Below are 24,756 nucleotides of genomic sequence, written 5' to 3'. Positions count from 1 at the left end.
TAACTCAAATGTTTTCAACTATCCCACTAGCGCATCCAAAGTTATATCATTCTTATAATCACATCTCATTTCTTGAATAGCTAACACTCTAATTGCATAAACAAGAAGAAGTGTTCTAATTACCTTGCTTACCAATGTTACATCATCAATTTTCCTACCTAAGGCTATGATGCACATACACTAGCTTTTATTCTTTCACTATACTATATAATGTTCTTATCTTCTTTCATCTTCATCTAATCAAACTAGCCTCTAAGACTTGCTACCTTAGCTCTCCTTACATTATCATCTCCTCCATAGATGGCTTTCAACTTTATCCACATCTCATATGCAATAGCACAATCTTTGACTTCATCAAATTCAGCATTATTGAGAGTGGAAGCAATATCAATCATCATAATGTTATGGTTCTTTTTTGTAATTTCTTTCACAGTCATAGTTCTAGTAGGTGCCACATACTTGTTGTTCAAATACTTCAGGTCTAAATCTCCAATTGTTGCCAAATGGAGATTCATAAGTTCTTGTCATGCTTGGAAGTTGTCTCTATTTAGCTTAGGAATCTCCCTTCTGTAAGACATCTTGATCTTTAGCTTAGGTCCTTGAAACCTTCTCTGCAAGCACCAAAATCTCTAATACCAATTGTTGGAAATATAAGAGGAGTAGCTGAGAGGGGAGGGGTGAATTAGTTACCACAAAAATAAATCCAAGTTCCCTTAAGATGTCAATACAATTCAAAATCAAACTCTGTTGAAAGTAAAATAATATTGTAACTTGGTTAACAGAGGAACCCTCAGTTAACACAAAGAATTACTATCACTTAGCAAATACTGAAACGATCTCTTCTTAAGATGTTTAGTTTTATTAACCTTAATTAACTTATTTGTAGAATCATAAAGAAAATAACATGAACACAAGAGACACCAATATTTAATGTGGAAACCAATTTGGGAAAAACCACTAATTATAACTAGTTACTATTTTTCACTCTTCTGAAAGTAAGCCTTATTAGGAGCCAACCCTATTAAAGGTTACAAAACACATTGTTAGATTTGACCCTATTAAAGCATTTAGTTCACCCTATTAGGAGTGGCCTTGTTAGAGGTCTTTAAACACTTCAATCTAGAAATGCCACCTTGTTAGAGGATTCGGCAAATAGTTGTTAAGCTAACTTTGTTAGGAGATTTGATTCATTTCTACAATTATTAGAGAATAACAATGATATGACCTAATTGTTGATGCAACTATATTTTCTAATTTCATATCTCAATTCTCACTTGAATACTTGATCCTCCTTGATCAGAATGTTCTTTGTAGCTCAGTCAACTCAAATAATTTGATATCCTTCCAATTCATTTCCTTGATTTATCTTTTCAATCCCATGCTTCTTCTCCAATCAATCCTCAAATTGAGCTTATATTTATATGTTTTACCTTGTCAAGTTGGCTTGAATACAATTTTAAACAAATGAAATTCATCCCATGAGTTGGCTAGAACTGACCAACAAAATCACCTGATCAAATAAACTAATACAGGAAATCCTTCATTAGCTAACCCAACTCAGTCAACACTTAACTTTAAAATAACTTTCTTTCAGACTTCCTTTGGTAACTGAGTAAGCTTAGTTGATAACAACTTTTCTTTGGCTACCGAATCAACTTCGTAGACATTGTCTTTCTGTAAACTCCCTTTGGTAAGAAAGTGAGCTCGGTTAACACTCGTTCCTTATAGACTTTCCTTAGGTGACTGAGTGAGATCAGTAAACACTAATTCTAAACTTGGTTAACATTGAAATACTCATCATACATAGCAAATTCCTTTAACTCTCGAGTGAGCTTGGCATACACTGAATGCTCGGTATATACTTGACATTTGTGTAACATCAAAGACAACATACAATTGAATGATTGTATCCAACAATTATCCTCACCTCCATACTTGATCTAAATTATGTAGATGTATATTGGTGATCATGAGGTAGTATAATTCATACTTGGTCAGTTTTCAATCAATGACAATAGTTTGGTGTGCAAGATATTAGCAACACTAATTACCTTTCTTAATGCCAGAGAGACTTATATGATCAACATTATTTAACTATATAATATAAGATTATGTAATACTAATTTTTTTCATAATTAATAATTTCATACATGACCAAGCTTTTTTCATAGACATAGTTGTCCATTATGTATGGAAGTCATAAGAATAAATGTTAATAACTGAAAATAAGAATAAAAGAAAAAGTATGCATATCTTCAATAATGTGAAATCCTTGAAGAAGTACCATTTTTGAATTCAACATGACTATCTTTACTTTTCACATATTTTATTTCTTTATTTTCAAATGTATTTCTCTATTTCTTTTTATTTTAATATTCTCCTATATTTCATCCATTTTCTCCTCTATTTCATTTTTAAAGTGTTAGAATTCATTTTATATTTCCATCTCCCAAAGTCAAGTCTATATGTTTAATAATTACATCTCTATTACAAACTTCATCACAATTAATCTCTATTTGATAACTAGTTTCTCAGTAAGGTTTACCTTTCATTAGTTTTAATGCTTAGTTATTTTATTTATATATTTGTTACTAATATAGTAAATGAATATTAATTTATTAATACCATTATTTACTAGTGACCTTTGATTTTTACTAACATTATTTATATGTTTAATATTATAATAATTTCTATAAGTTATTTCTATATTTGTTTGAAATGTTCTAGGTTATATTGATCTATTGTGTGTATGAAATTGAATGAGGAATGATAATTAAATTCAAAATGAGAATTTTTTTTTAGGGAACCACTATATATATATATATAATATATTAGTTATGTCTCATGACAGTGTATTCATAGTATGCACATATTCATGAATGATCTAGGCTAAATGGTCAAAAATAAAATGGAAAATAAAAAGATGAGTTGGCATAAGGTGAAGAGGAAGCATTATTGTCAATCTAGCTAAAATGGAGACATATGCAATGTGAGATTGTATATGGTACAATAATAAAAGAATTTGCACAAAATAATCTCCATAAATATTATTCTAATAACCTTTCTCTTTGTTAGTGGATATATTTGCACTATTGATATGCAAGCACATTTTGGCAAAGCCTTACTGACCTAGTATCAAACATTATTTTACATTCTTTGATATATATGTTATCATGTGTTCTTAGTGTTACAATATGCTCCAATCTCTTTTGAAATCCCCTTTAATTCAACTAACCTTCTACCAATAAAGGGTTCAAGAAGCTAAGTCATATATTGGATTCTTATAAATCCATAATTTTTTATCTCACATTCCTCAAAACCTCCTTCCTTGTCTCTAGGTTTAGGTATATTAGATTTTAATAAGCTCTTGAATTGTTCATAACAATTCTCACATGTTAACAAAATGCTACATTATCTACTATTAGATTGTACTTTCATATTTTGTGTAATCATACTAAACTTTGGTGGTATGTTATATAATGTATAAATGAATATTTTCCTCATTTGGAAAGTTCATGCTTGTTTATCTCTTATTTTCATTATCTCCTCCTCAATCAAAGTGCATGTTGATTCATTTTCTTATATCTTCAAAATAGTTCCACACACTTTCATATATTATTCAAACCCTATGATAAATAAGTTAATAAACCAACTCTATAAATTTAAAGTTGTAATTATTAGTGTAGAAATTAGTGTTATCATTATCTTCTCTGGTCGAGTGGTCACACATTTTTTATTCTTTACTTTCTCTAAGTCTTCCTTCCCTTTTGTAGATGTGTATAATGAATATGTAACATAGGAATGTTGATTGTGAATTAGCATCTCTCACAGGGATTCACAACATAGTTTGTGTCTTCTATAACTCTAGTGGCAATATAAGACACTAACATGAGAATCTCTTAGGGCCAGTTTGGTCACAGGCATAGGAATGGAGAATAGGCATGTAATATTGGGAATAGAATGGCTATTCCAATAATAGCTATTTTTTGGAATGGGTATAAGCTCATTTTAGAGGCAAAATGGGAATACATATTCCTATTCCCTATTCCAAGTGACAAACCAAACAAAAAATGGAAAACATATTCCAACTTTTCTATTCCTATTCTAGCAACCAAACAGGCTTAGGTCCCATTTGGTTGTTGGCATAGGAATTGGGAACTAGAACTGAAAATGAGAATGGGAATAGATTTTAAAATAAGAATAGGGAATAGGAATAAAAAAAATAGGAATAGAGAATAGGGATGGGAAATAGGAATAAGATTTTTTATTCCACACCCTGTTTGGTTCTACAAAAAGGTCAAGAGTATTCACTCATTACAATTTGAAGTTCAATAAATATCAAAGCCCCACAAGGTGGTTTATATCGAAAATAGTGGGACAAATGGCTGCTCTACTAGTAGTGTAGAATACAAAGACCTTTCCAACATAAAATTATCTACTATGTCAATAGGAGGTGAACCTAGATTTATAATTTTCTCACCAAAATAGTTCAATGCCAAAATAAGTAGTATTGACAATGTCGAAGAGAAGCATTAACACCCAATATGCTTTTAAAAATTTACCAATGCCATTTGCAGGTACATGCACTGATAGGAAATACATAGCAAAATTTCAGTTCAAAGGATTATGGGTTGATGCCATCAAAATGTGTTGATGTATCACTCCAATTAATCATGGGTTTTTTGTTAAGTATAGTGAAATCAGTATGGTCTCTAACCAAATTAGACATGTGATTCAACAAATGCAAACTATTTGACAGCTCATGTCTCCCTAAGTATAATGGATAGTCAGTTGTTTAGAAGTTTGAATGATAGTCTTTTTAATTGGAACAGAGCCACTGCATCCCAATGGTGGGAACACAAAAATAGCATTAGTGGGAGTGGGTGAAATGCTAGATCTACAACATGTTGTCTCCTTTCTCCCCAAAATGAAGATCCTGGTAGGTACAAAATACACAAGAGATACCTTGTCAAATGCATGTGCTTAGCTCTGCATTTGATTCTCACCCACCAGTGATCATTGTTGTTCTCTTCTTGGAAGCAAATTTGAAAATTTTATCAAATAAGAAATAGAAAAAATAGGAATAGGAATAGCTATTCCAATAACAAGTATTTTCGAGAACGGACAAATGCTCATTTTAGGGACAAAATGGGGATACAAATCCCAATTCCCAATTCCAATTTGGCACACCAAATAGAGAATTAAAAGTAAGTTCTAATTTCTGATTTTGATTTGGCACACCAAATAGAGAATATAAAACAAATTCTAATTTTCTATTCCTATTCCAATTGTATTCTAGCAATCAAACGGGCCTTTAGTGTGATGAAAACCCTATCTTCTAACAAGTGGTATCAAAGTTTGGTCATAGGTTCAAATCCATGCAGGTTGTGACAAGTAACACTAGGAGGGGATTATAGTGTGTATGCTAGTATCTCTCATAGGGATTCATTACATGGTTTAATAGAGTAATGTCCCCACTATTAGGGTTATTTTGGGACAAGTAAAACCTGTAAAATAATTGTTAGAATCACAACAATAACAAAACTAACTATATTATTATACCCTCTAATTTAACCACGATCTTAAGGATGTCTAATTCACCTTGGATAACTAATTCAAACCCCGCCCCCCCAAATATTGTAAAGTATTCCAACAATTGGTATCAAAGCCTATCTACTTAAGAAGACTATTTTGAAAGTACTAGAAGCACAAAGATCAAGATGAAAGTTTGATAAAGTTAAACCTTGGAGGGCTTGGAGATCATGCACAATTTAGCATCACCATTAAGCATGTTGACCCTATTAGAGCTCCAACTACTAAGGATAAGAGAAAGAAAAAAGAACACAACCATGTTCGAGATTGCCTCTACCCTAAGTTATGCCAAATTTGATGATATCAAAGGTCTTGACAGTGTAAAGAAAATGTGGGATTCCCTAGCTATTATCTATGGAGGTGATGCAAATGTTCTAAGAGCCAAAGCTGAAAGTCTCTAAGGTAAGTTTGATGAAATGAGAATGGAAGAAGGTGAAATTATTGTTAAATATGTTTCAAGGATAAAAGAAGTAGTTAATGCAATCAAAGGAGCTAATGGAAACTTAGATGATGATATTGTGTTAAGTAAAGTTTTAAGAACACTACTTCTTGTTTATGCTATTAGAGTCTCTGCAATTCAAGAACTAAGATGTATACCAGGGAATGATCTTTCACTTGAAGGAGTAGTCGATAGACTCACTACTTTTGAGCTATCTAACTTTGTTAATTACAAACCTAAGAGTATTGAATCAGCTTTTTGAGCCAAAGTGTCATTGAAGGAACTTGATGAGAAGAAGAAAAATAAAAAGAAGAAGTATGTATCTAGTGACAATGATATAGATGAGAAATATGTTGAACAACTTGAGGCACTATTGGCAAGAAGATTCCACAAAGGAAAAAGGCAAGTTCAAAGGTAAGTTACCTATCATTTGTTTCAATTGCAATAAGGTTGGTCATATTGCTGCTAAATGTCCAGAGAAGAAGAACAACAGAGGTGGTGATAGACATAAGAATAGAAGAAATGAAGATAGTAAAGACTACAAAGACAAAGGCAAGAAGACATGCTACATTTTTGAAGAGGAAACATCTGATGAACATGATGATGAAGTAGTATATGTTGCAATGAAGGATGAATATAATGAAGATGAGCCAACTACACTTGTAACTTGTATGAACAAGAATGATAGATGGATAGTTGACAAAGGATGTTCACATCATACGACTGGAGAAAAAAGTAAGTTCATTATCTTGAATTGTTATGATGGAAATAGTGTAAGATTTTGTAATGATGCACCATGCTTGATATAAGAAAAAGGTTCTATCAAACTCATAGATAATATTTTATGTGAGAATGCTTACTATGTTGAAGGACTTAACTATAATTTATTGAGTGTGTCACAACTAAATAATTTGTCATACAAGGTTGAGTTTGACAACAAGATTGCCAAGATATATGACACTAATGAGAAATTGATTGGAAAGGGTGATCAAATTAGAAGTAATCTATTCTATCTTGATATAGAGGATGCTACTTTTATTATTATAAATTTTGATGATGTATGGATGTGGCACAAGAGATTATGTCATGTTAATTTTGATAACTTGGTTAGTATCAGTAACATGAAGAAAGTTAGAGGTTTTCCTAAGTTGAAGAAACTTGACAACACAATGTGTAAACAATGTCAATTAGGAAAAATTACAAAGTCGAGTTTCAAGAGAAAAACTTACACCTCTAAAGAAATACTAGAAATTTTTCATACTAACTTGTGTGGACTAATTAATGTGCAAAGCTACAAAGGAGATAAGTATATTATATTGTTTGTTGATGACTAATCCAAGATGATAATAGTTATGTTTCTAAAACAAAAATCTGATGCTTTTCAAATGTTTAAGTGGTACTTGGCAAGAGTTGAAAAGGAAACAAGTATTTGAGATTTGATAGAGGAGGAGAATTCACATCAAATGAATTTGAAATGTTATGCAATGACAAAGGAATCAAAAGATAGACATCTGCACCTAGAACCCCTCCACAAAATGGAATTGTTGAAAGAAGAAATAGGTCTATAATGGACTATGATGGAACACTCATGATGGAGAAAAATATTGCTTTGAAATACTCGAGAGAAGCTATAAGTATAGTTTTCTATACCTTAAACTGTGTACAAGTCAAGAAAGGTACTCAATTCAACACCTTTTGAATTATGGTATGGATACTCACCCAATGTGAAATATTTTAAGGTATTTGGAAGAAAATTTTACATTCTTAAATATTTTAGGAATGGAAAATTAGATGCAAAAAGTGAACAAGGTATATTCCTAGGCTATTCCACAAGAAGTAAAGCTTATAAGTGTTTGAATATTAACACTAACAAAGTTGTGGAAAGTGCAAATGCAAAATTTGATGAATATACAGAAGTATATGAAGCTAGACCTATGAAAGGACAAGAAGAATACAAATAATTTGTATATTTTTGTGAAGGAATGTCTATTGAAGAAGATGCTACAAATCAAGCTACAAACCAATAGCAAGTTTCAGTGACAACTGATTCACACCCCATGCATGTCAACTTGTATTCAAGAACAGAGCCACATTCAAATGTTGAGTTACTTAATGAATTCAATCCACACTCAAATTTTGAGATCAGTGTACATGAAATAGATGTTGAACTACTTGAAAGAGATGCACACGGTGATTCTAATGTTGAAAGACAAAATGAAGAAACAAGAACTCAGCCAAGATTTTCTAAATATGTCAAAAGACATCATCCTGTAGCTCAAATAATTAGAGATAAAGATGTTAGACCAATGAGAAGAAATAGATTGAGAAATTATACATGTTTTTTAAGCATGAATTAACCCAAATTAGTAAAAGATGCATTAGAAGATGATGATTGGAATAAAGCCATGGAAGAAGAGATTGAACAAATTAAGAAAAATAAATCATGGAGTCTAGTTCCTAGACCAGAAGGAAAAGATGTGATTGGCATCAAGTTAGTATTCATAAATAAACTAGATGAAAATGGTGAAGTTAGAAGGAATAAAGCAAGATTAGTTTGCAAGGGATATGTACAAGAAGAAGGAATTGACTATGGAGAGATATTTACCCCTATTGCTAGATTTCAAAGAGTAAGAACTCTACTTGATTATTATGCATACAAATGATTCAAAGTTTATCAAACAGATGTTAAATCTACATTTCTGAATGGCATATTAGAGGAAGAAGTTTACATAGAACAGCCAAAAGGATTTGTTAATACTAACAATAAGAACATGGTATGTAGACTACATAAGGCCCAATATGGTTTGAAACAAGCACCAAGAGCATGGTATGAAAGACTTCATAAGTATCTTTTGAAGATTAGATTTGAAAGGACTAACGATAACAACAATTTATACATAAAAATAGAAAAAGGAAAAGATATTTTGTTATCTAAAATTTTTGTTGATCATATCATATTTAGAGGATAAGATGTTTTATGTAAAGATTTTGGAAATTAGATGAAGTTAGAATGTGAAATGTCTATTTTTGGAGAGATCAAGTTCTTTGTGGATTTACAAGTATATTTGATGAAGTATGGTATATACATCACTCCATCAAAATATGTAAAGGAAACATTGAAAACTTTTGGATTGGAAGATTCCAAACCAATAAGTACACCTATGGTGATAGGACTTAAGTTGTCAAAGAATGATGATTCAGTTGAGGTGAATCAAACATTGTACAAGTCTATGATTGGAAAGTTACAATATGCGGTACATAGCAGACTTGATATTGCATTATCTATAGGGATAGTTGCAATTTTCTTTCCAAATCCCAGGGAGAATCATTTAATGGATATAAAGAGAATAATGAGATATCTGAAAGGAATAGAAAGTTTGGTCTATACTACAAGAAGAATGAGAAATTTGAATTGAGAGCCTACTACTTAGCCAAAGTAAGGGATCAAAATCCTACAGCAATGGACTGCTTAACCCAATATTGGACATCTCAAGTGGTTCTTACCCAACTCATTTGGACTCATTTAATTTATCATTCAGGGATGTAAACTTGAAATTGTCTTTGCAAAATATATGCTTCAAACTTATCTCAACTTAAGAACTACTCTAAGGAAATTCAAATGCTTAAGCTACAAGAAATATAAGCTAAAGCTGAGAATCGAATCTATTTTTAAAAAGCATTAAAATATAGCTGAGAATTACTTCAATTGCCTATGCTACAAGAACAATCCACTAATTCTATTATTAGTGGCTATAGGAATAGCAAAGTCTACTTTGGTTCTATGGACTGAATGTAAATCCTATGCTAACTAATTAGTTCACTTCCTATGTGGGCCCCCACAGAGAAGTGAAGTAGAATAACTTAGAGATGAAAACTTGAAATGATTGTTTTATTCATAATAATGATAAAACATACACACTGATGAATAGCAAGATTGTATTCAACACTTAAAAACTTAGCAAATATTTCTTTCTATGGAAAATGACTAACTAACTCAACAACTCTAGAACACAAACTTCTAGTTATTTAAAAACATGAACTAGGAACAAAATTCCAAGATTTAAAACTTATCAACTACTAAAACAAATGATGGTATTGATTATTACAACATATGCATTAATTCTGAAGCCAAATAGAATAGGTAGTTAGGAGCTCACAACCCCTAAATTTTCTCCGCTCAAGGCTAGTCTATTACAGCGATCAACCGCTTTGACTCTTGCTTGGTTGAGTTGACTTCACTTTTATATAGATGCAAAATATTAGCACCTCCAAAACAATAACAACATCAAGACTTGTTCAAAACATGTTATCTAAATTATTTTACATTATGTCACATTAGTACAGGAGAACTACCCAACCTAGCTAAGGAAGAAAAAGAATCATTCTCACTATTTGGTAACTAAATGACATATCTTTTCATAGCATATTCATTTTGATCCTGAAAAGTAATTATGCACACATTTGTCTAAAATCATCATAAACATCATGTTCTTGAACATCAAAGTCTTCAGAAAGTTTGTGAATTAAATTGAAAATGAAATGACAAAATGGACCATATTCTGGTCTCATGATTCCCCCCAACTAAAACTTTGACTTGTCCTCAAGAAAACATAAAAAATTTCACCCTCGCAGCCATCCAAAAATCTAAAGCAATACTCTACCCTTTACCTCTTGTAGCAATGTTCCAATAAAAACCTTTATTCTCTCTATACCTTTTCCATCTGCAGAGCTCTTCTATCAAATCAACTTTCTCTAAATCTTTTTGATTAGCAAGTACTGGGGACAATAACAGTGGAGGCTGAAAATTTAAAGGGATCCAATCATTTTTACTTTCTTCCCCTAGCTTGATATACTAGGGTACTCGCCGAGTAGCCATGATAAAATTCAATACAGAATGAGGTTATCTCTGTTGGATACAATTGTCAATTATGTATTGTCTTTGATGTTACACAAATGTCATATCAGTCATTAGATAGAGTCTACCAAGCTCAAATGATCACTAAAGCAATTTACAGATTCTACTGAGCTCCCAAGGTTAACAAAGAAAATATAATGTTTACCGAGCTCACTTGGTTATCAAAAGAAAAGTGGCAGAGAGTTAGCTTCTACCGAGCTCCCAAGGTTAACAAAGAAAAGATAATGTTTACTGAGCTCACTTGGTTATCAAAAGAAAAGTGGCAGAGAGTTAGCTTCTACCGAGCTCCGAAGGTTAACAAAGAAAAGCTAATGTTTACCGAGCTCACTCGATTATCAAGGGAAAAGTGGTAGAAAGTTAACTTTTACCGAGCTCCAAAGGTCAGCAAAGGAAGATTATTGCTAACCGAGTTCACTCAATCTCCAAAGGATTTTTGCAAGATTTGTGCTAACCGAGTCCACTCAATCTCCAAAGGTCAGCAAAGGAAGATTAGTGCTAACCAAGTTCACTATGAATGCTAGATAATCAGTAATTAGTTAATCTACTAAGTTATAGTATTCCTACACTATTTACTAAGTATCAGCAGTAAGTTAAGACATCTAAGGGATTTATTTTTGAGATTGATTTTTGTGGTAACTGATTCACTCCTCCCCTCTCAGTTACTTCATCTATATTTCCAACAATCTCTTATACAAGTCTTCATTAAATCTTATCTAGCACCATTGATTCCCCTGCTTTGCTACAGGGAGATCTTCTTCTACCATAGCTTTATATTCTCGATAGGTTGCATCCCTTAAAGGAGGAATAATCTAACTTCTAGGTTTTGAATAAGCAATTTTCATCCATTCATAGTACATAGTTTTGGCATCCTTGGCTTCACGCCTGAGAAGAAATGGAGTCTCATACTCTAATTCTCTAAACTAGTGGGTCTGGTGTTCTCTGCTAATTTCATTTTGGATCCAAGACATTAATACCTTGAGTTGAATATCATGCACATAAGGTAGAGGATTCCAATCTCTGTTGTTAGGAATTGATAAATTATGTAAAAAGAGTTCACAAAGAAAATTTTTGATGGCTATAGGGGCAGTATGGAAAGCTTGAAAGAATTCATGAGGATTATTCAATGTTAAACTCTTACTCTGTATTACACAAGTCATCTGATAATTGATAGTTTGTTCTTTCAAAAAGAGAGCATAAACATGGGAAGGAGAGTGACAAGACATTAATTTAGGAATCATGGCAATGACCTTTGTAAGTTCACCACTTAACTACTCAATCTCCTCATCCTTTTCAGTCAAATCCTGAGTTTGATTGAAGATAGTTTTTTCTAAGCTCTCTCTCTCTCTATTTTTCATTCTTCCCTCTCCTAAATTAATTGGTTAGATAATTGTAAAATAATGCTTAACAATGAAACGATGGAACCAAGATAGAAAGTAACATGTGTCTTAGGTGAAGGATCCATAGGATCAGTTTGTTGGGTTGCAGATGCTAAAGCATCAAGTCCTTGAGAAAGAATCTATTCAGCAACAATATTAACTACATCAAATTTTATTCCAAAATGTTCTTCATGAATTTTTTCTCTTTGAGGTGTAGGAGAATCTAAAACTCTAATAGATACACTATCATCATTGTCTGAATCTATAGAAATTATGGGTGACTGGACAGAGGATGTTTCTCTTGCTATAGATACTTGTTCTACACTTTCAACTTCTTCAATGATGATCTTATCTTTGTTAGAAGTAAAGAGTTGCTCTTTTTCAATAGGTACATTTTTGGACACAGGCGATTGAAAAGACACACCCTCATTGGGTTTTATAGATGATTGGCTCCTTCTAGTGCTATGTCTGAGGGGTACTTCTATTGCTTTTGAAGTTGCGGGAAGTTTTGAAGATGTTTCCTATACATTCCCTTTCTTCCTCCTATGAACCCTAGGAACTATAAGAGAGCCAATATTTGGGAAAATTTTAACTTTCATTTTAATCTTATTAGATTTTGGACCTAACCTTGAGGCAAAAGCTACAAGAGTGGAAATTGAGGTTCTTTATGACCTCCTGGGTCTGGTTGAGGAAGAGCATAGTGCTAGGTTTATAGGATTTTCCTAAGGTTCTCTTTCTTATTCAACTTTCTCCATGGGTTGCCTAATAGGGTTTTGCACTTTGTTTCAACAAAATCATCCCAAGATATCCCAAGTTGTACCCTAAGGGCTTTTTTTATGATGAGCTTGATAAAATAGTGGTGTGAAACATCCTTCAGGGTTCCTTTTTCTACTGCAGTGGCTCATTTTAATAGAATGTGATACATAAAATGTGGAACATTCAAAGGGTAATCATCATGTCTTAGGCAGCTCAAGAATTTGAAATGCATGGCATGCAACTATGAATGTCTCCCCTTGCAAGTAAAATATTTCATAATATAGATAGCACATTCATTAAATGCTTATGGTAAAGATGTGCATACTGTGCCTTGTTACTAGTCTATCTGAAGTTGTAGGTCTATGTGCACTATAAATTGGGCTCTAGTCAACACTGCATCCAATGCTTCTGAAAATTGTTTTCCTACCAATGGAAATTTCATTATATCTGCTACAATTTTGGGTGAAAATGGAACCCTTACTCCTCTGACTATAGCAAAACCATCCCTCATTGTTTGCAAGAATTCTAAGGAAAGCTCCTCATTCTATGCAGATAGTTTGAACATGTAATTTTTCCACCTCCTGGCTTGAAATATAGGTAGGCAAACTAGGTCTCCTAATAATGTTGTATGGTCAGTTGGTTCTGTTCTTAACAAGCCACCCCCTTTATTCTTCCTAAGTGATTACAGGAGTAATTTCAAAAATGAAAAAAAAAACTTGTAACAAGATGAGAAGACAAATGATAGTACTTGTTTTAAGCAACTGACATTTTTAGTATTAAAGATCACTTAATTCTACATTAAGTACATACTTACCAGTTTGCAAAAATGTACAACATAAAGATAGCGATCACATCATATTATTCTTTTTATCGTGTGGTGGCATATAAAGAATAATGAACATTTAATGATCGCAAAAAAAATTTGAATGAGATAATAATACCCCTCCCACCAACTAAATTAGGAAATAGCTCTTGCAATTGCTAGTGACAAAGGTAACTAAAAATAGAACAACACATTAAGAAAAAGTTTAAACTTGAGTATGTGTACAGATTTGTAATTCGTGTTGCTAGATGATACTACCATGCAAGTTGATGAAGGGTGAGATGAGGTGGAAGAAAAGAAAAAGTGGAGTGAGGTAAAATTATCATGGAGAAAATACTTTCACAAAGAAAGTAGTTTATTATGATGAGTGAAATGCTTTTAGAGAGAGGATGGAAAATGAGTGAGAAACTCATCTATAGTTATTACAAGAATTGTAGGATCAATGCATGGGTGGAATTCCTACAGGAACTTGTCATGATTAGATGGCTTATGGTAGAGTTTTAAGTAGTGTCCATTAACAAGTGATTTGAAGTGAATAGGATCAATGGTAGAAAGCTACACTACACCATTGTTGAACACAAAAATGATTTCGTAGGGTCCTAGCCAACAGATTCAAAATTTTCTTGGAGTTTGCTAATAATGGGAATCATAGAGGAGGGCCCAATCTGCAACAAAAGACTTCTTTTCATGGATGAACTTATCATGCCATTTCTTTAGTTGTTGTTGGATTATCTCTATATTGTGTAGTGCAAATTTATGGTATTCATCAAGGGCATTGAGCTATAGTAACCTATCTTCTTGAGCCTTGGAAAGATCAACATCTAACTCTAAAGTAGTTTTTAAAGTCTTGTGTTCAAAATCTATAGGCATGGAAGTATATTTACAATAAAGTAATTCAAATGGGGTAAATCCATTGGTGCTCTTCCATGTAGTCCTATTAGCCCAAATTGCTTCAGGAAGACTGGTAACCCAGTCCTACTTGTGAATAGCAACTATTTTAGGGAGGATTGCTTCTATTTATCTATTTGTGATTTTTTCCTGACCATTATCTAGACAATGGTATGGGGAAGATGTACATGATGGATCATGTACTTCTTCATAAGTTCTACAATTAGTTTTGATGCGAATTAAGCTCCTTGATTCGTGACAATTTCTCTAGGTACTCCAAATCTGGTGAATATATATTCATATAGAAAATATATGAATTTATGATCTATGGCATGTGTCATAGCTTGTGCTTCAACCTATTTAGTTTCATAATTAGTACATACTAAAATGTATGATTTTCCATGAGAAGAGAGCTCTATTGGACCAACAAAATCAATAACCCACTTATCAAAAGGTGTGACTACCACCTATGGCTACAAGGTCATTTCATCAATTTTAGTGGGTCTTCCCATGCATTGGCATTGATCACATCATCTTATATACTTTGTTGCATCTTTTTGAAGAGTAGGCCAGTAGTATCTGGTTGTTAAAATCTTGTAGGTTATTCTTTTTGCTACAAAATGACCCCCACATGGTTCATCATGGCATGTTCGTAGGATGTCATAAGTTTCATCTTCCCATACACACTAGCAGGTTACTTGATCTGGTCTAGTGTAGAACATCAATCTAGCTATCCATGAGAAATTGAAACTTTTTTGCACTAGGAGACACACTGCCTTGGTGAAAAGTTTGGTGGTGCTCTTCCTATAGCAAGGTAATTTTCTATATCTATGAACCATGGGTTATAACTTTGTATTGAAATAGATGTTCATTAAGAAAGTTTTCATCTATGGCTATAGGATTATACGGTACTTGAAGTCGTGACAGAAAATTTTCTACTACATTGGCTTAGCCTAGTTTATCTATTACCTTCACATTAAACTCCTACATGAGGACTAGCCATCATGCTAGTCTACCAGAAATAACAGGTTTATTCATCAAGTATTTTATAGCAGAGTGGTCAGTATAGACAAAAACCTCATAGCTTGTAATATAATGCTGAAATTTATTAAGTGCATACACAACAACAAGAAATTCTTCTTCAATGATAGTATAATTCAACTCAAGACCCTATAAATTTTTACTAATATAGTAAATGGCATGCTTAATAGTACCTTCTTTCTGTTTGAGAACTACCCCTAAAGTAGTGTCAGATGCATCAATATGAATGTGGAATGGTACCTTCCAATCAAGTCCTCTAAGAATAGGTGTTGTTGTCAAAACATCCTTCAATTGTTGGAATGTTGCTTCACAGTCTTTTGTCCACACAAATTCAGCTTGCTTCTTCAGTAGGTTATACAAAGGAGAGGCAAGCTTACTAAAATCTTTAATGAACCTCCTGTAGTATCTGGCATGTCCAAGAAAGCTTCTAACATCTACTTTCTTGGTTGGTGTTGGTAGATTAGTAATTACAGCAATCTTTGTAGGGTCAACTTGAATTCCAAAAGAGGAAAGGTAGTACCCAAGAACAACTCCTTCTTCCATCATGAAATAACACTTCTTACTATTAAGAAAAAGGTTGTATTGTTGACACCTTTTTAACACCTTCTCCAAGTTTTCATGAACTTGTTCAAATGTATCACCATAAGTGGTGAAATCATCCATATATATCTAAACATAATCAGTAGCTATGTCAAAAAATATGCTAAGTACCACTTGTTGAAAAGTTGCAGGTACATTACATAATCTAAATGGTAAGATAGAGTAAGCAAATTTTCCCCATGGATAGGTGAACATTGTCTTATTCTAATCTTCTGGAGAGATCTGGGTTTGAGAAGTATTTTTTTCCTACTAAGTTATCTAGTACTTGATCAATGAATGGCAGAGGAAAGTGATCCTTTTTAGTGGCTTTATTAAGCTTTCTATAGTCTACACATACTCTCCATTTTCCCCCCTTCTTTGGAACAATAACTAGAGGTGACACCCACTGGCTATTAGAAATAGGATAAATATATCTAGCATTAAGAAGTTTTTGTAACTCCTCTTTTACTACATCTTTTAATATTGGGTTTACCCTCCTTTGAGGTTTTCTTACTAGCGTACATTCTGAGTTGATAAATATCTTGTTTATAAAGACTAGGATCTAAACCCTTCATGTTAGTATAGTCCCATGCAAATGCTTGTTGACTATTTTGCAATAGTTTAATGATACTTGTCATTTGAGATGTAGTAAGTTCATTATTAATATGTTGCTCTTTTCCTATAGCAATCTCTACTTTCTTTACTTTGTCCATCATTAAAATCTCTGCTATTAATGGAGATTTAATTTCATGGGGTAATCATGTATGAAGGTAATCAGGTGCTACATGAGATTGAGTTGCATCACATTTAGGTAATATAGTTTGCAAGGAGCTTATAGGATTTTTAGAAGTAGAATCCTTAAAATCACATTGATTAGTAAGGATTGCTCCCAATATATCATCTTCTTCATAGGACACAAAAAATGGTTTTCCTTCTGGCATCATTAGCTCTTAAACATAATTAACTTCTGGAGGATCATCACCAAGGTCTAGCCAAGAAACTTGGTTAAGGTCTAGTTGAAGTTGTGTAGGAGAGTAAAAAGTTAACTTTTTAGTGTTGGTACCATATGATATTGTCATTTTTCCTTATCAACATGCAATGCATGCATCTTCAATGGCCAACCAAGGTCTTCCTAAGATTAATTGATATCCTCCAAGGGTGCCTCTTGGTAACAGCACAACAAATTCTGAAGGAAAATCTAGGGATTTCAAGGTTACAATGATATCTTCTATCATAACATTAGGTTTGATCATTGAATTGTCTACTAACTGGAGTATCATAGGAGTATCCCTTAATCCAATAATGCTAGGTCTTAACAAGACTTCTCTAGTCATGACATTAATTGATGCTCCTAAATCAATCAAAACATTTTGAATTTGGATGTCATTTTTATGGATGGTAATAGCAAGATTTCTTGGATCAAAATATTTCGGCATTAGGGCTTTGCTCAACATTAAATCAAAAAGTTGTCCCAACACATGGACAATAGGAGGATCCTTTTTCTTTCTAGCAAACTTCTTAACACATGCTTCCTTTAAATTTTTATTGTAAAGGGGAATCTTCTGAAGCACATCCAATAAGGGAATCTGTATAGTCATTTGCTTAAGCTAGTCTAGGAGATCGGTTGCTACAGGATTTGGTTTGGATGGAGCTACAAGAACTAACCTTTGTGGAAATGGAGGAGTAGGTGCTTGTACAGATGGGGAAATTGAAGCATCAACTAGTTTACTTGCTGGACCATTTTAGTATTAGTGACCTCAGTTATAATAGGTCATTTAGGTGCAGGAAAATTGGTTTTGGACCTGAGATGAATATCATTGACCTATAGAGAATAAGCTTACTATTTATTGTTGGGATTTGGTGGTGGTTGAGCAGGAAGTTGTGGTTGCTTCTGTGGGCTAGCATTAGCTACAAGAGGTTGAGGCATCAAGGCTTTCTACTGAGGTGGAGGCATTAAGGCTTGCTACTAAGGTGATTGGCTAGGCCCCCACTGAGGTGGTTGCTACCAATTCCCTTGATACATAGGTTGTTGATTTAGGTCCCACTAAGTATATTGGTTATTTTGTTGAGGCCATTGATTATTCTATCAAGAATACTAAGGTGGTTGATGGTAGGCTTGATTATATTGAGGTTGTTGGTTGGGCCAATTATTATTCCAATTCTATCATTGTAGTCTAGTGGTGAGTATTCCTACCTATCACACAGGTGACTCAAGGTCAATCCCCAACAATGGTGCCAAAAATACTTGGCCAAAGAAAGGGATCAAAATCCTATGACAATGGACTGCTTAACCCAAGATTGGACATCTCAAGTGGTTCTTACCCAACTCATTTGGACTCATTTAATTTATCAAAGAGGGATGTAAACTTGAAATTGTGTTTGCAAAATATTCTTCAAACTTATCTCAACTTAAGAATTGCTCTAAGGAAATTCAAATGCTTAAGCTACAAGAAATCTAAGCTAAAGATGAGAATCAAATCTATTTTAACAAAGCATGAAAATATAGCTAAGAATTACTTCAATTTCCTATGCTGCAGGAATAGTCCACTAATTTTGTTATTAGTGGTTGTAGGAACAGCAGAGCCTACTTTGGTTCTATGGACTGAATGTAAATCCTATGCTAACTAATTAGTTCACTTCCTATGTGGCCCCCAACACAGAAGTGAAGTAGAATAACTCAGAGATGATAATTTGAAATGATCCTTTTATTCATAATAATGATAAAGTGTACACACTGACAAATAGCAAGATTGTATTCAGCACTTAAAAACTTAGCAACTACTTATTTCTATTGAAAATGACTAACTAATTCAACAAGTCTAGAACATAGACTTCCAGTTATTTTAAAACATGAACTAGGAACAAAATTCCTAGATTTAAGACTCATCTACTATCAAAAAAATGATGGTATTGATTATTACAACAGATGCATTAATTCTAGCACCAAATAGAACAAGTAGTTAGGAGCTCACAACCCCTGAATTTCCTCCGCTCAAGGCTGGTCTATTACCATGATCAATGACTCTGACTCCCACTTGGTTGAGTTGACTTCACTTTTATATCTACAAAATATGATGCACCTCCAAAACAATAACATACATAAAGACTTATTCAAAACATGTTATCTAAATTAGTTTACCCTATGTCACATTACTACAGGAGAACTACCCAACCTAGCTGCTAAGTAAGAAAAAGCATCATTCTCACTATTTTGTAATCAAATGACATATCTTTTCATAGCATATTCATTTTGATCCTAAAAAGTAATTATGCACACATTTGTCTAAAATCATCATAAACATCATGTTCTTGAACATCAAAGTCTTTAGAAATTTTGTGAATTAAATTTAAAAAGAAAGGAAAAATGGACCATATTCTAGTCTCATCACCTACACTAATGTTGATTGGGTTGGAAACATTGATGAAAAAAAAAGAACCAATGTAGGAGCATTTTTCTTAGGCAAAAGACTAGTTAGATGGACTAACAAGAAACAGAATTGCACCTCGCAATCTACTGCTGAAGCTGAATATGTTATTGCTGTTGTAAATTGCACAAAATTAAATGGATCAAATAGCTACTCAAAGGAATGAAGGAAGAGATCATAGAACTAGTGATAATTTACTATGATAATATAAGTTCTATCAATATATCAAAGAATCTAGTGATGCACACAAAGACTAAGCACATTGCAATCAAGTATCATTACTTGAGAGAATTAGTTCAAGATAAAGAGGTTAAGATGGAATATGTTAACACAAAAGAGAAAATTGTTGATATCTTCACAAAAGCATTACCTAAGGATTCTCATGAATATCTAAGAGGTAAACTAGGGTTGATACCCCTATCAAAGGCTAACTAGGTAACAGAAGGAGTGCCCTGCATTAAACAAGTTGATTGCCATATGCTACAAATTGATGCAGAGGATCTTACTTTAGGAATTTCCTAGAGTAATCAAAGAGCTAAAATTTCAAAATAGTCACAAGTAAGGTGACAAAGGGAGTAGCTGAAGAAATTGCAACAACATATATTTGCATGATTAAGATGACAAGTTTTTTTTAATTTTTTGGCACATGTCTTTGGCATTTTTATCAAAGAGGGAGAAAGAGTTAAACTAATCATCATCATAGGGGGTAAGAATATTAAACTAATCATGATCAAAAAGAGATATCAAGATATTGTTATCAAAAATATGGAGAGTGTTGCTGATCTTAGAGGGAGATAATTGATGATATTGTTGATCAGAGGAGAATGCAAGTATGATGAAAGAGATAGAGAAGAATATAAGAAAGAAGGGAGAAATCTTGACATCTATCTAGTAAGAGGGAGATACATCAAAAGAGAGTTATAGATACATCAGAGGGAGTTATAAGAAAGAACTTTTGTAAACTATTCAGAAGATGGAAGTTGCTGATAGAGGGAGAGATTTGAAGACAAGGAATTATTTTCTTTATAGTATTGGTATTGTCTTACTATTTTAACCTAGTTAGTTTGGTTGAACAAGGTGTTTACCATTTAGGTGACTTAGTTGATCAGTTTGGTTTGCCATCAATGCCAAAGAGGGAGATTGTTGAGATCAGATTGAAAAGATCATTGTTGAGGGAGATTTTTGAGAGAAGGAGATTGTTGAAGAAGACTATGTGTTTTTATCATTATTTTGTCTCTAATGTCAATCCTGTTGTTTTCTCGTGAGAGAACTTCTTATCTGATTTAAGTACTATCACTTAGTTGATTGATGAAGAGGATTTGATCAATAGATGTAACAATAGCACCTAGAGGAAAGGTTGAGTTATGATTATGTAATGAAGTACAAGGATCAGTTAAGACAGTGATGACATGATGAATTGATAATCTACATAAGGTTACAAAGGCTGGTTACTCTAAGAAAGTTTAGAAGAACAAATGAGAGTAGGTGCTGAGAAAAGTTAGTGCAATCCAAGCAAAAAGTTAGTTGAGCTAAGAAAAAGTTCATTCCAGTGTATGCTGAGAAAAATAGTGAATGCTGAGTAAAGTTTAGTTGATGCCAAGCACCAGTAAACTTTAGTTAGTGCCAAGTAATTTCATAGTGGATGTCGAGCAATGCAATATGTGTCAAGCATCAAAAGGTTGATAATGCCAAGTTGCTACATTATTCAACAGATCATGGATTCAATGAATCTAAGCTGGCAAGTTTATTTTCTTGGATTATGTGAACCAAGTGGAAGATAAGGATGATGAGCTGGTGGCATAGAATTCAAGATAAACCATTTTTAGGTGAATTCAAAGAGGATTCTAGGAAAAGTTTCTAGAAGAGAGATGGAATGTGGGGTAGATACATTGTATCCTACCTAATTCGTCTTAACCCTAAATTGGACAATGAAAATTAGCAGCAAAAAATCTTAATTTCCTATTTATAAGAATGGTTGGCCATGAAGCAAAAAGAGTCATGTGTGAGAACCTAAGGAAGACAAGGAGTCAAGGGCTCTGCTTCATCAAGTGACCCAAGAAGAGACTGCATTGGCATGCTAAGCAAGAAGGCTTAAGGATATGAATGCTTGAAGGATAAACAAGCTATCAAAGCTAAAAAGTACAAAGCCTAAGTAGAATGGAGGACTAAACAGTGATCTGTAATCTGCAAATGAAGTTGTAAATTGTATCAAATCAAGCCTTACTATTACTCCCTAACAATTGTATTAGTCTAGGGTATATCCTTTGGATTAAGGTTGACCTAACAATCATTTGTAAATCCTTTAATTAGTTTCCATTCTAAGTGAATGGTCTAAAGTCCTCTAACAAGGCTCACTTCTAACAGGGTGATTGAAATCCTTTAACAAGGTCACGTTTAACATTATATATTATAACCTTTAATAGGGTTGGCCTTTCACAGGGCATCACTTCAAAAGAGTGAAAAAGGAGTAGCATGTTACTAGTGTTTTTTCCCAAATTGCGTTTCCACGTAAATCATTGTGTCAAGTGTGTTGATGAGTCTATTATGTTTCATGCTTTACATTTTTGCAAGTTGATTTGACAGTAACCTACAAGTTTCAGGTGATTGCATAATCTTATGGATGCATGCATGAGTATAAATGTTTTATGTGTTCACTAAGCTGAGAAAAGTTTTATTTATACATCTAGACCTTGGATAATTGTTTCACACCCCACCCCCACCCCCCAAGTTATTCTAAAGTATTCCAAAAAACATATTAGAATTTAACATCAATTTCTCCCTCCATATGAAATAATATTGATATCAAATATTTAATGAGCATAACAACATCAATATATTAAGTATTAATAATATTCTATATATGTGCATTTATAAAATTGAATAAATAGTTACATACTTTCATAATATATTTTCATATAAATAAATTAGAACATAAATTTTATATATATAGCATACCTCTTTATTTATTTAATATAGAAATATTTTCAAATAAAATAACAAGCACATGCCAGATACTTACCTTAAAACTTTTCTTTTCTACGAGTTAGAATTTTTATTTTATATTTTCTTCTCAATTTAATATGTTGTGCATAGCATACATGCAAGATTTTTAACATTATAATTTTCAAAAAATATTGTTCTATGATTTAATTGAATGAATCCATTTAAGTCTTATATTGGTAGGATTTCATATACTCCAAAACTAATACTTTTTTAGAATTACTTTTTAATATTAATGTGATTCATTAGTTTTTAATAGTTTTGAATGTAAGTACATTGGTTTATATTTTTATACTTTTCATATTGTATTTGTTTCTAATATAATTTTTGTCATTCATTTAATTGTTAAAAAAAATATATATACTTATATTTATTTTATTTTATTTTGATAGGTAAATGGCCAAAGCCTTGAGTTATATTTTATTAAAGAAAAGAAATTACAAGTCCTCCATTCAAATGAGCACTGGTAGGAAAGAATGGGGAAAGAAAACCTCCAGTCTTGCCCGAGACATAGTCCTTTATTATAAAAAAATTAAGGGGGCATTCCCAAATTTATTGATTACAACTTAAATTATCAATTTGAACATGGCTCATCAACATATTAATATTTTACAAATTTTATAGTGTGAATTTCCCTCCAATGATCCAAATGCATTATTGGAGATAATCATTACTGAAAGGGTAGGTTGATTGGAGCATCCTCTGTGTTCCATTCAGTTGATCTCTACCCTGTGTCAATAGTCATAAACCATATTGCCAAAAAAACCAGAACAAACCTTTTGCTTCCAACTAGGTTAGTAAAATTAAGACTAAAATTGTAGGGGTTAGAAACAATTTACTTCTAAACCAAATTGCATCAAAGCGATCCAAGAGAGTAAATATTGATTAGATATCATAACCAGCTACTTATAAATTTGTAAAAAATTAATCAATACTTTGAAAGATAAGCATTTAGACATCAGCTTGTAACAAAGTAAGAATATGATTCAACCTTTAAACAATTAAGCCCTATGAATTAATGGAAACTTATTTTAACAGTAAGTCACGTAGTTTAGATTAGATTAATCATGAATAGAATAACCCTAAACCTTATTATCCAGAGAAAATAAGATTTCATTCATTCTTCGTACTGAGAGAAGGACATCGAACCAGCTGAGAGTTAGGTGGCCAAAAAAAAGCATAGTTACTTATCTAACCAATCAATCTAAAAAGTAGAGCTAAGAGTAAGAGAATAGGACATAGTGAATGGACATGCATTGAAACTGGCATGAGCGCCAGGTTAAGCTGGTCCTACAACCATCATGTGTAGATTTGAAAATAATTTCTTACCACCAACATGAAACATTCATATCTACAATGAGTTTCATTCAAGCCTAAAACTAGTATAAATTAATCTTAAGTAACTTAAAATGAACAAAGGAACCACATTCTACATGTGTAAAAGCCATAAAACCCAATTTAAACCAAAGATTAGCCAAGCCACAAACTAAAAATTGAATGATTTGCAAGAGATTGATGTTTAGGGATAATCAATAGTTATTAATATATAGAGATGTATAAAACTGAGAAAAATTTAATAATAACCATGTTCTAAGCTGTAATCAAAAATATACGGAATATATGGAAATCATACCTACAAACAAAATCAAGATTTTAAAAAATCCCTACATACAGAAGGGCAACATAGCAAAAGAGAATTGTTATAACTAAGGACAAACCCAAAACCTCCAAAAGAAACAAAGTCTAAAATCCTAGAAAATAGTATCACAGATTGCTAAAAAACCTGGGGCCAAACTATTCAACTAACTCCTCCTTCTTGCAAAACATTATAATGTCCTCTAGATCCTCAACATTAGTTCTCGGTGGAAAGACCAAAGCTTTTAGAACCCTACTCAACTTCCATAAATTTGGAAGAATGATTT

The sequence above is a fragment of the Cupressus sempervirens genome, chromosome 11, assembly GCF_028749045.1.
Source record: "Cupressus sempervirens isolate cs-2001-9-10 chromosome 11, ASM2874904v1, whole genome shotgun sequence".
NCBI classification, from domain to species: domain Eukaryota; kingdom Viridiplantae; phylum Streptophyta; class Pinopsida; order Cupressales; family Cupressaceae; genus Cupressus; species Cupressus sempervirens.
The sequence above is the reverse complement of the archived record's forward strand: the minus strand, read 5'-3'. Positions refer to the sequence as shown.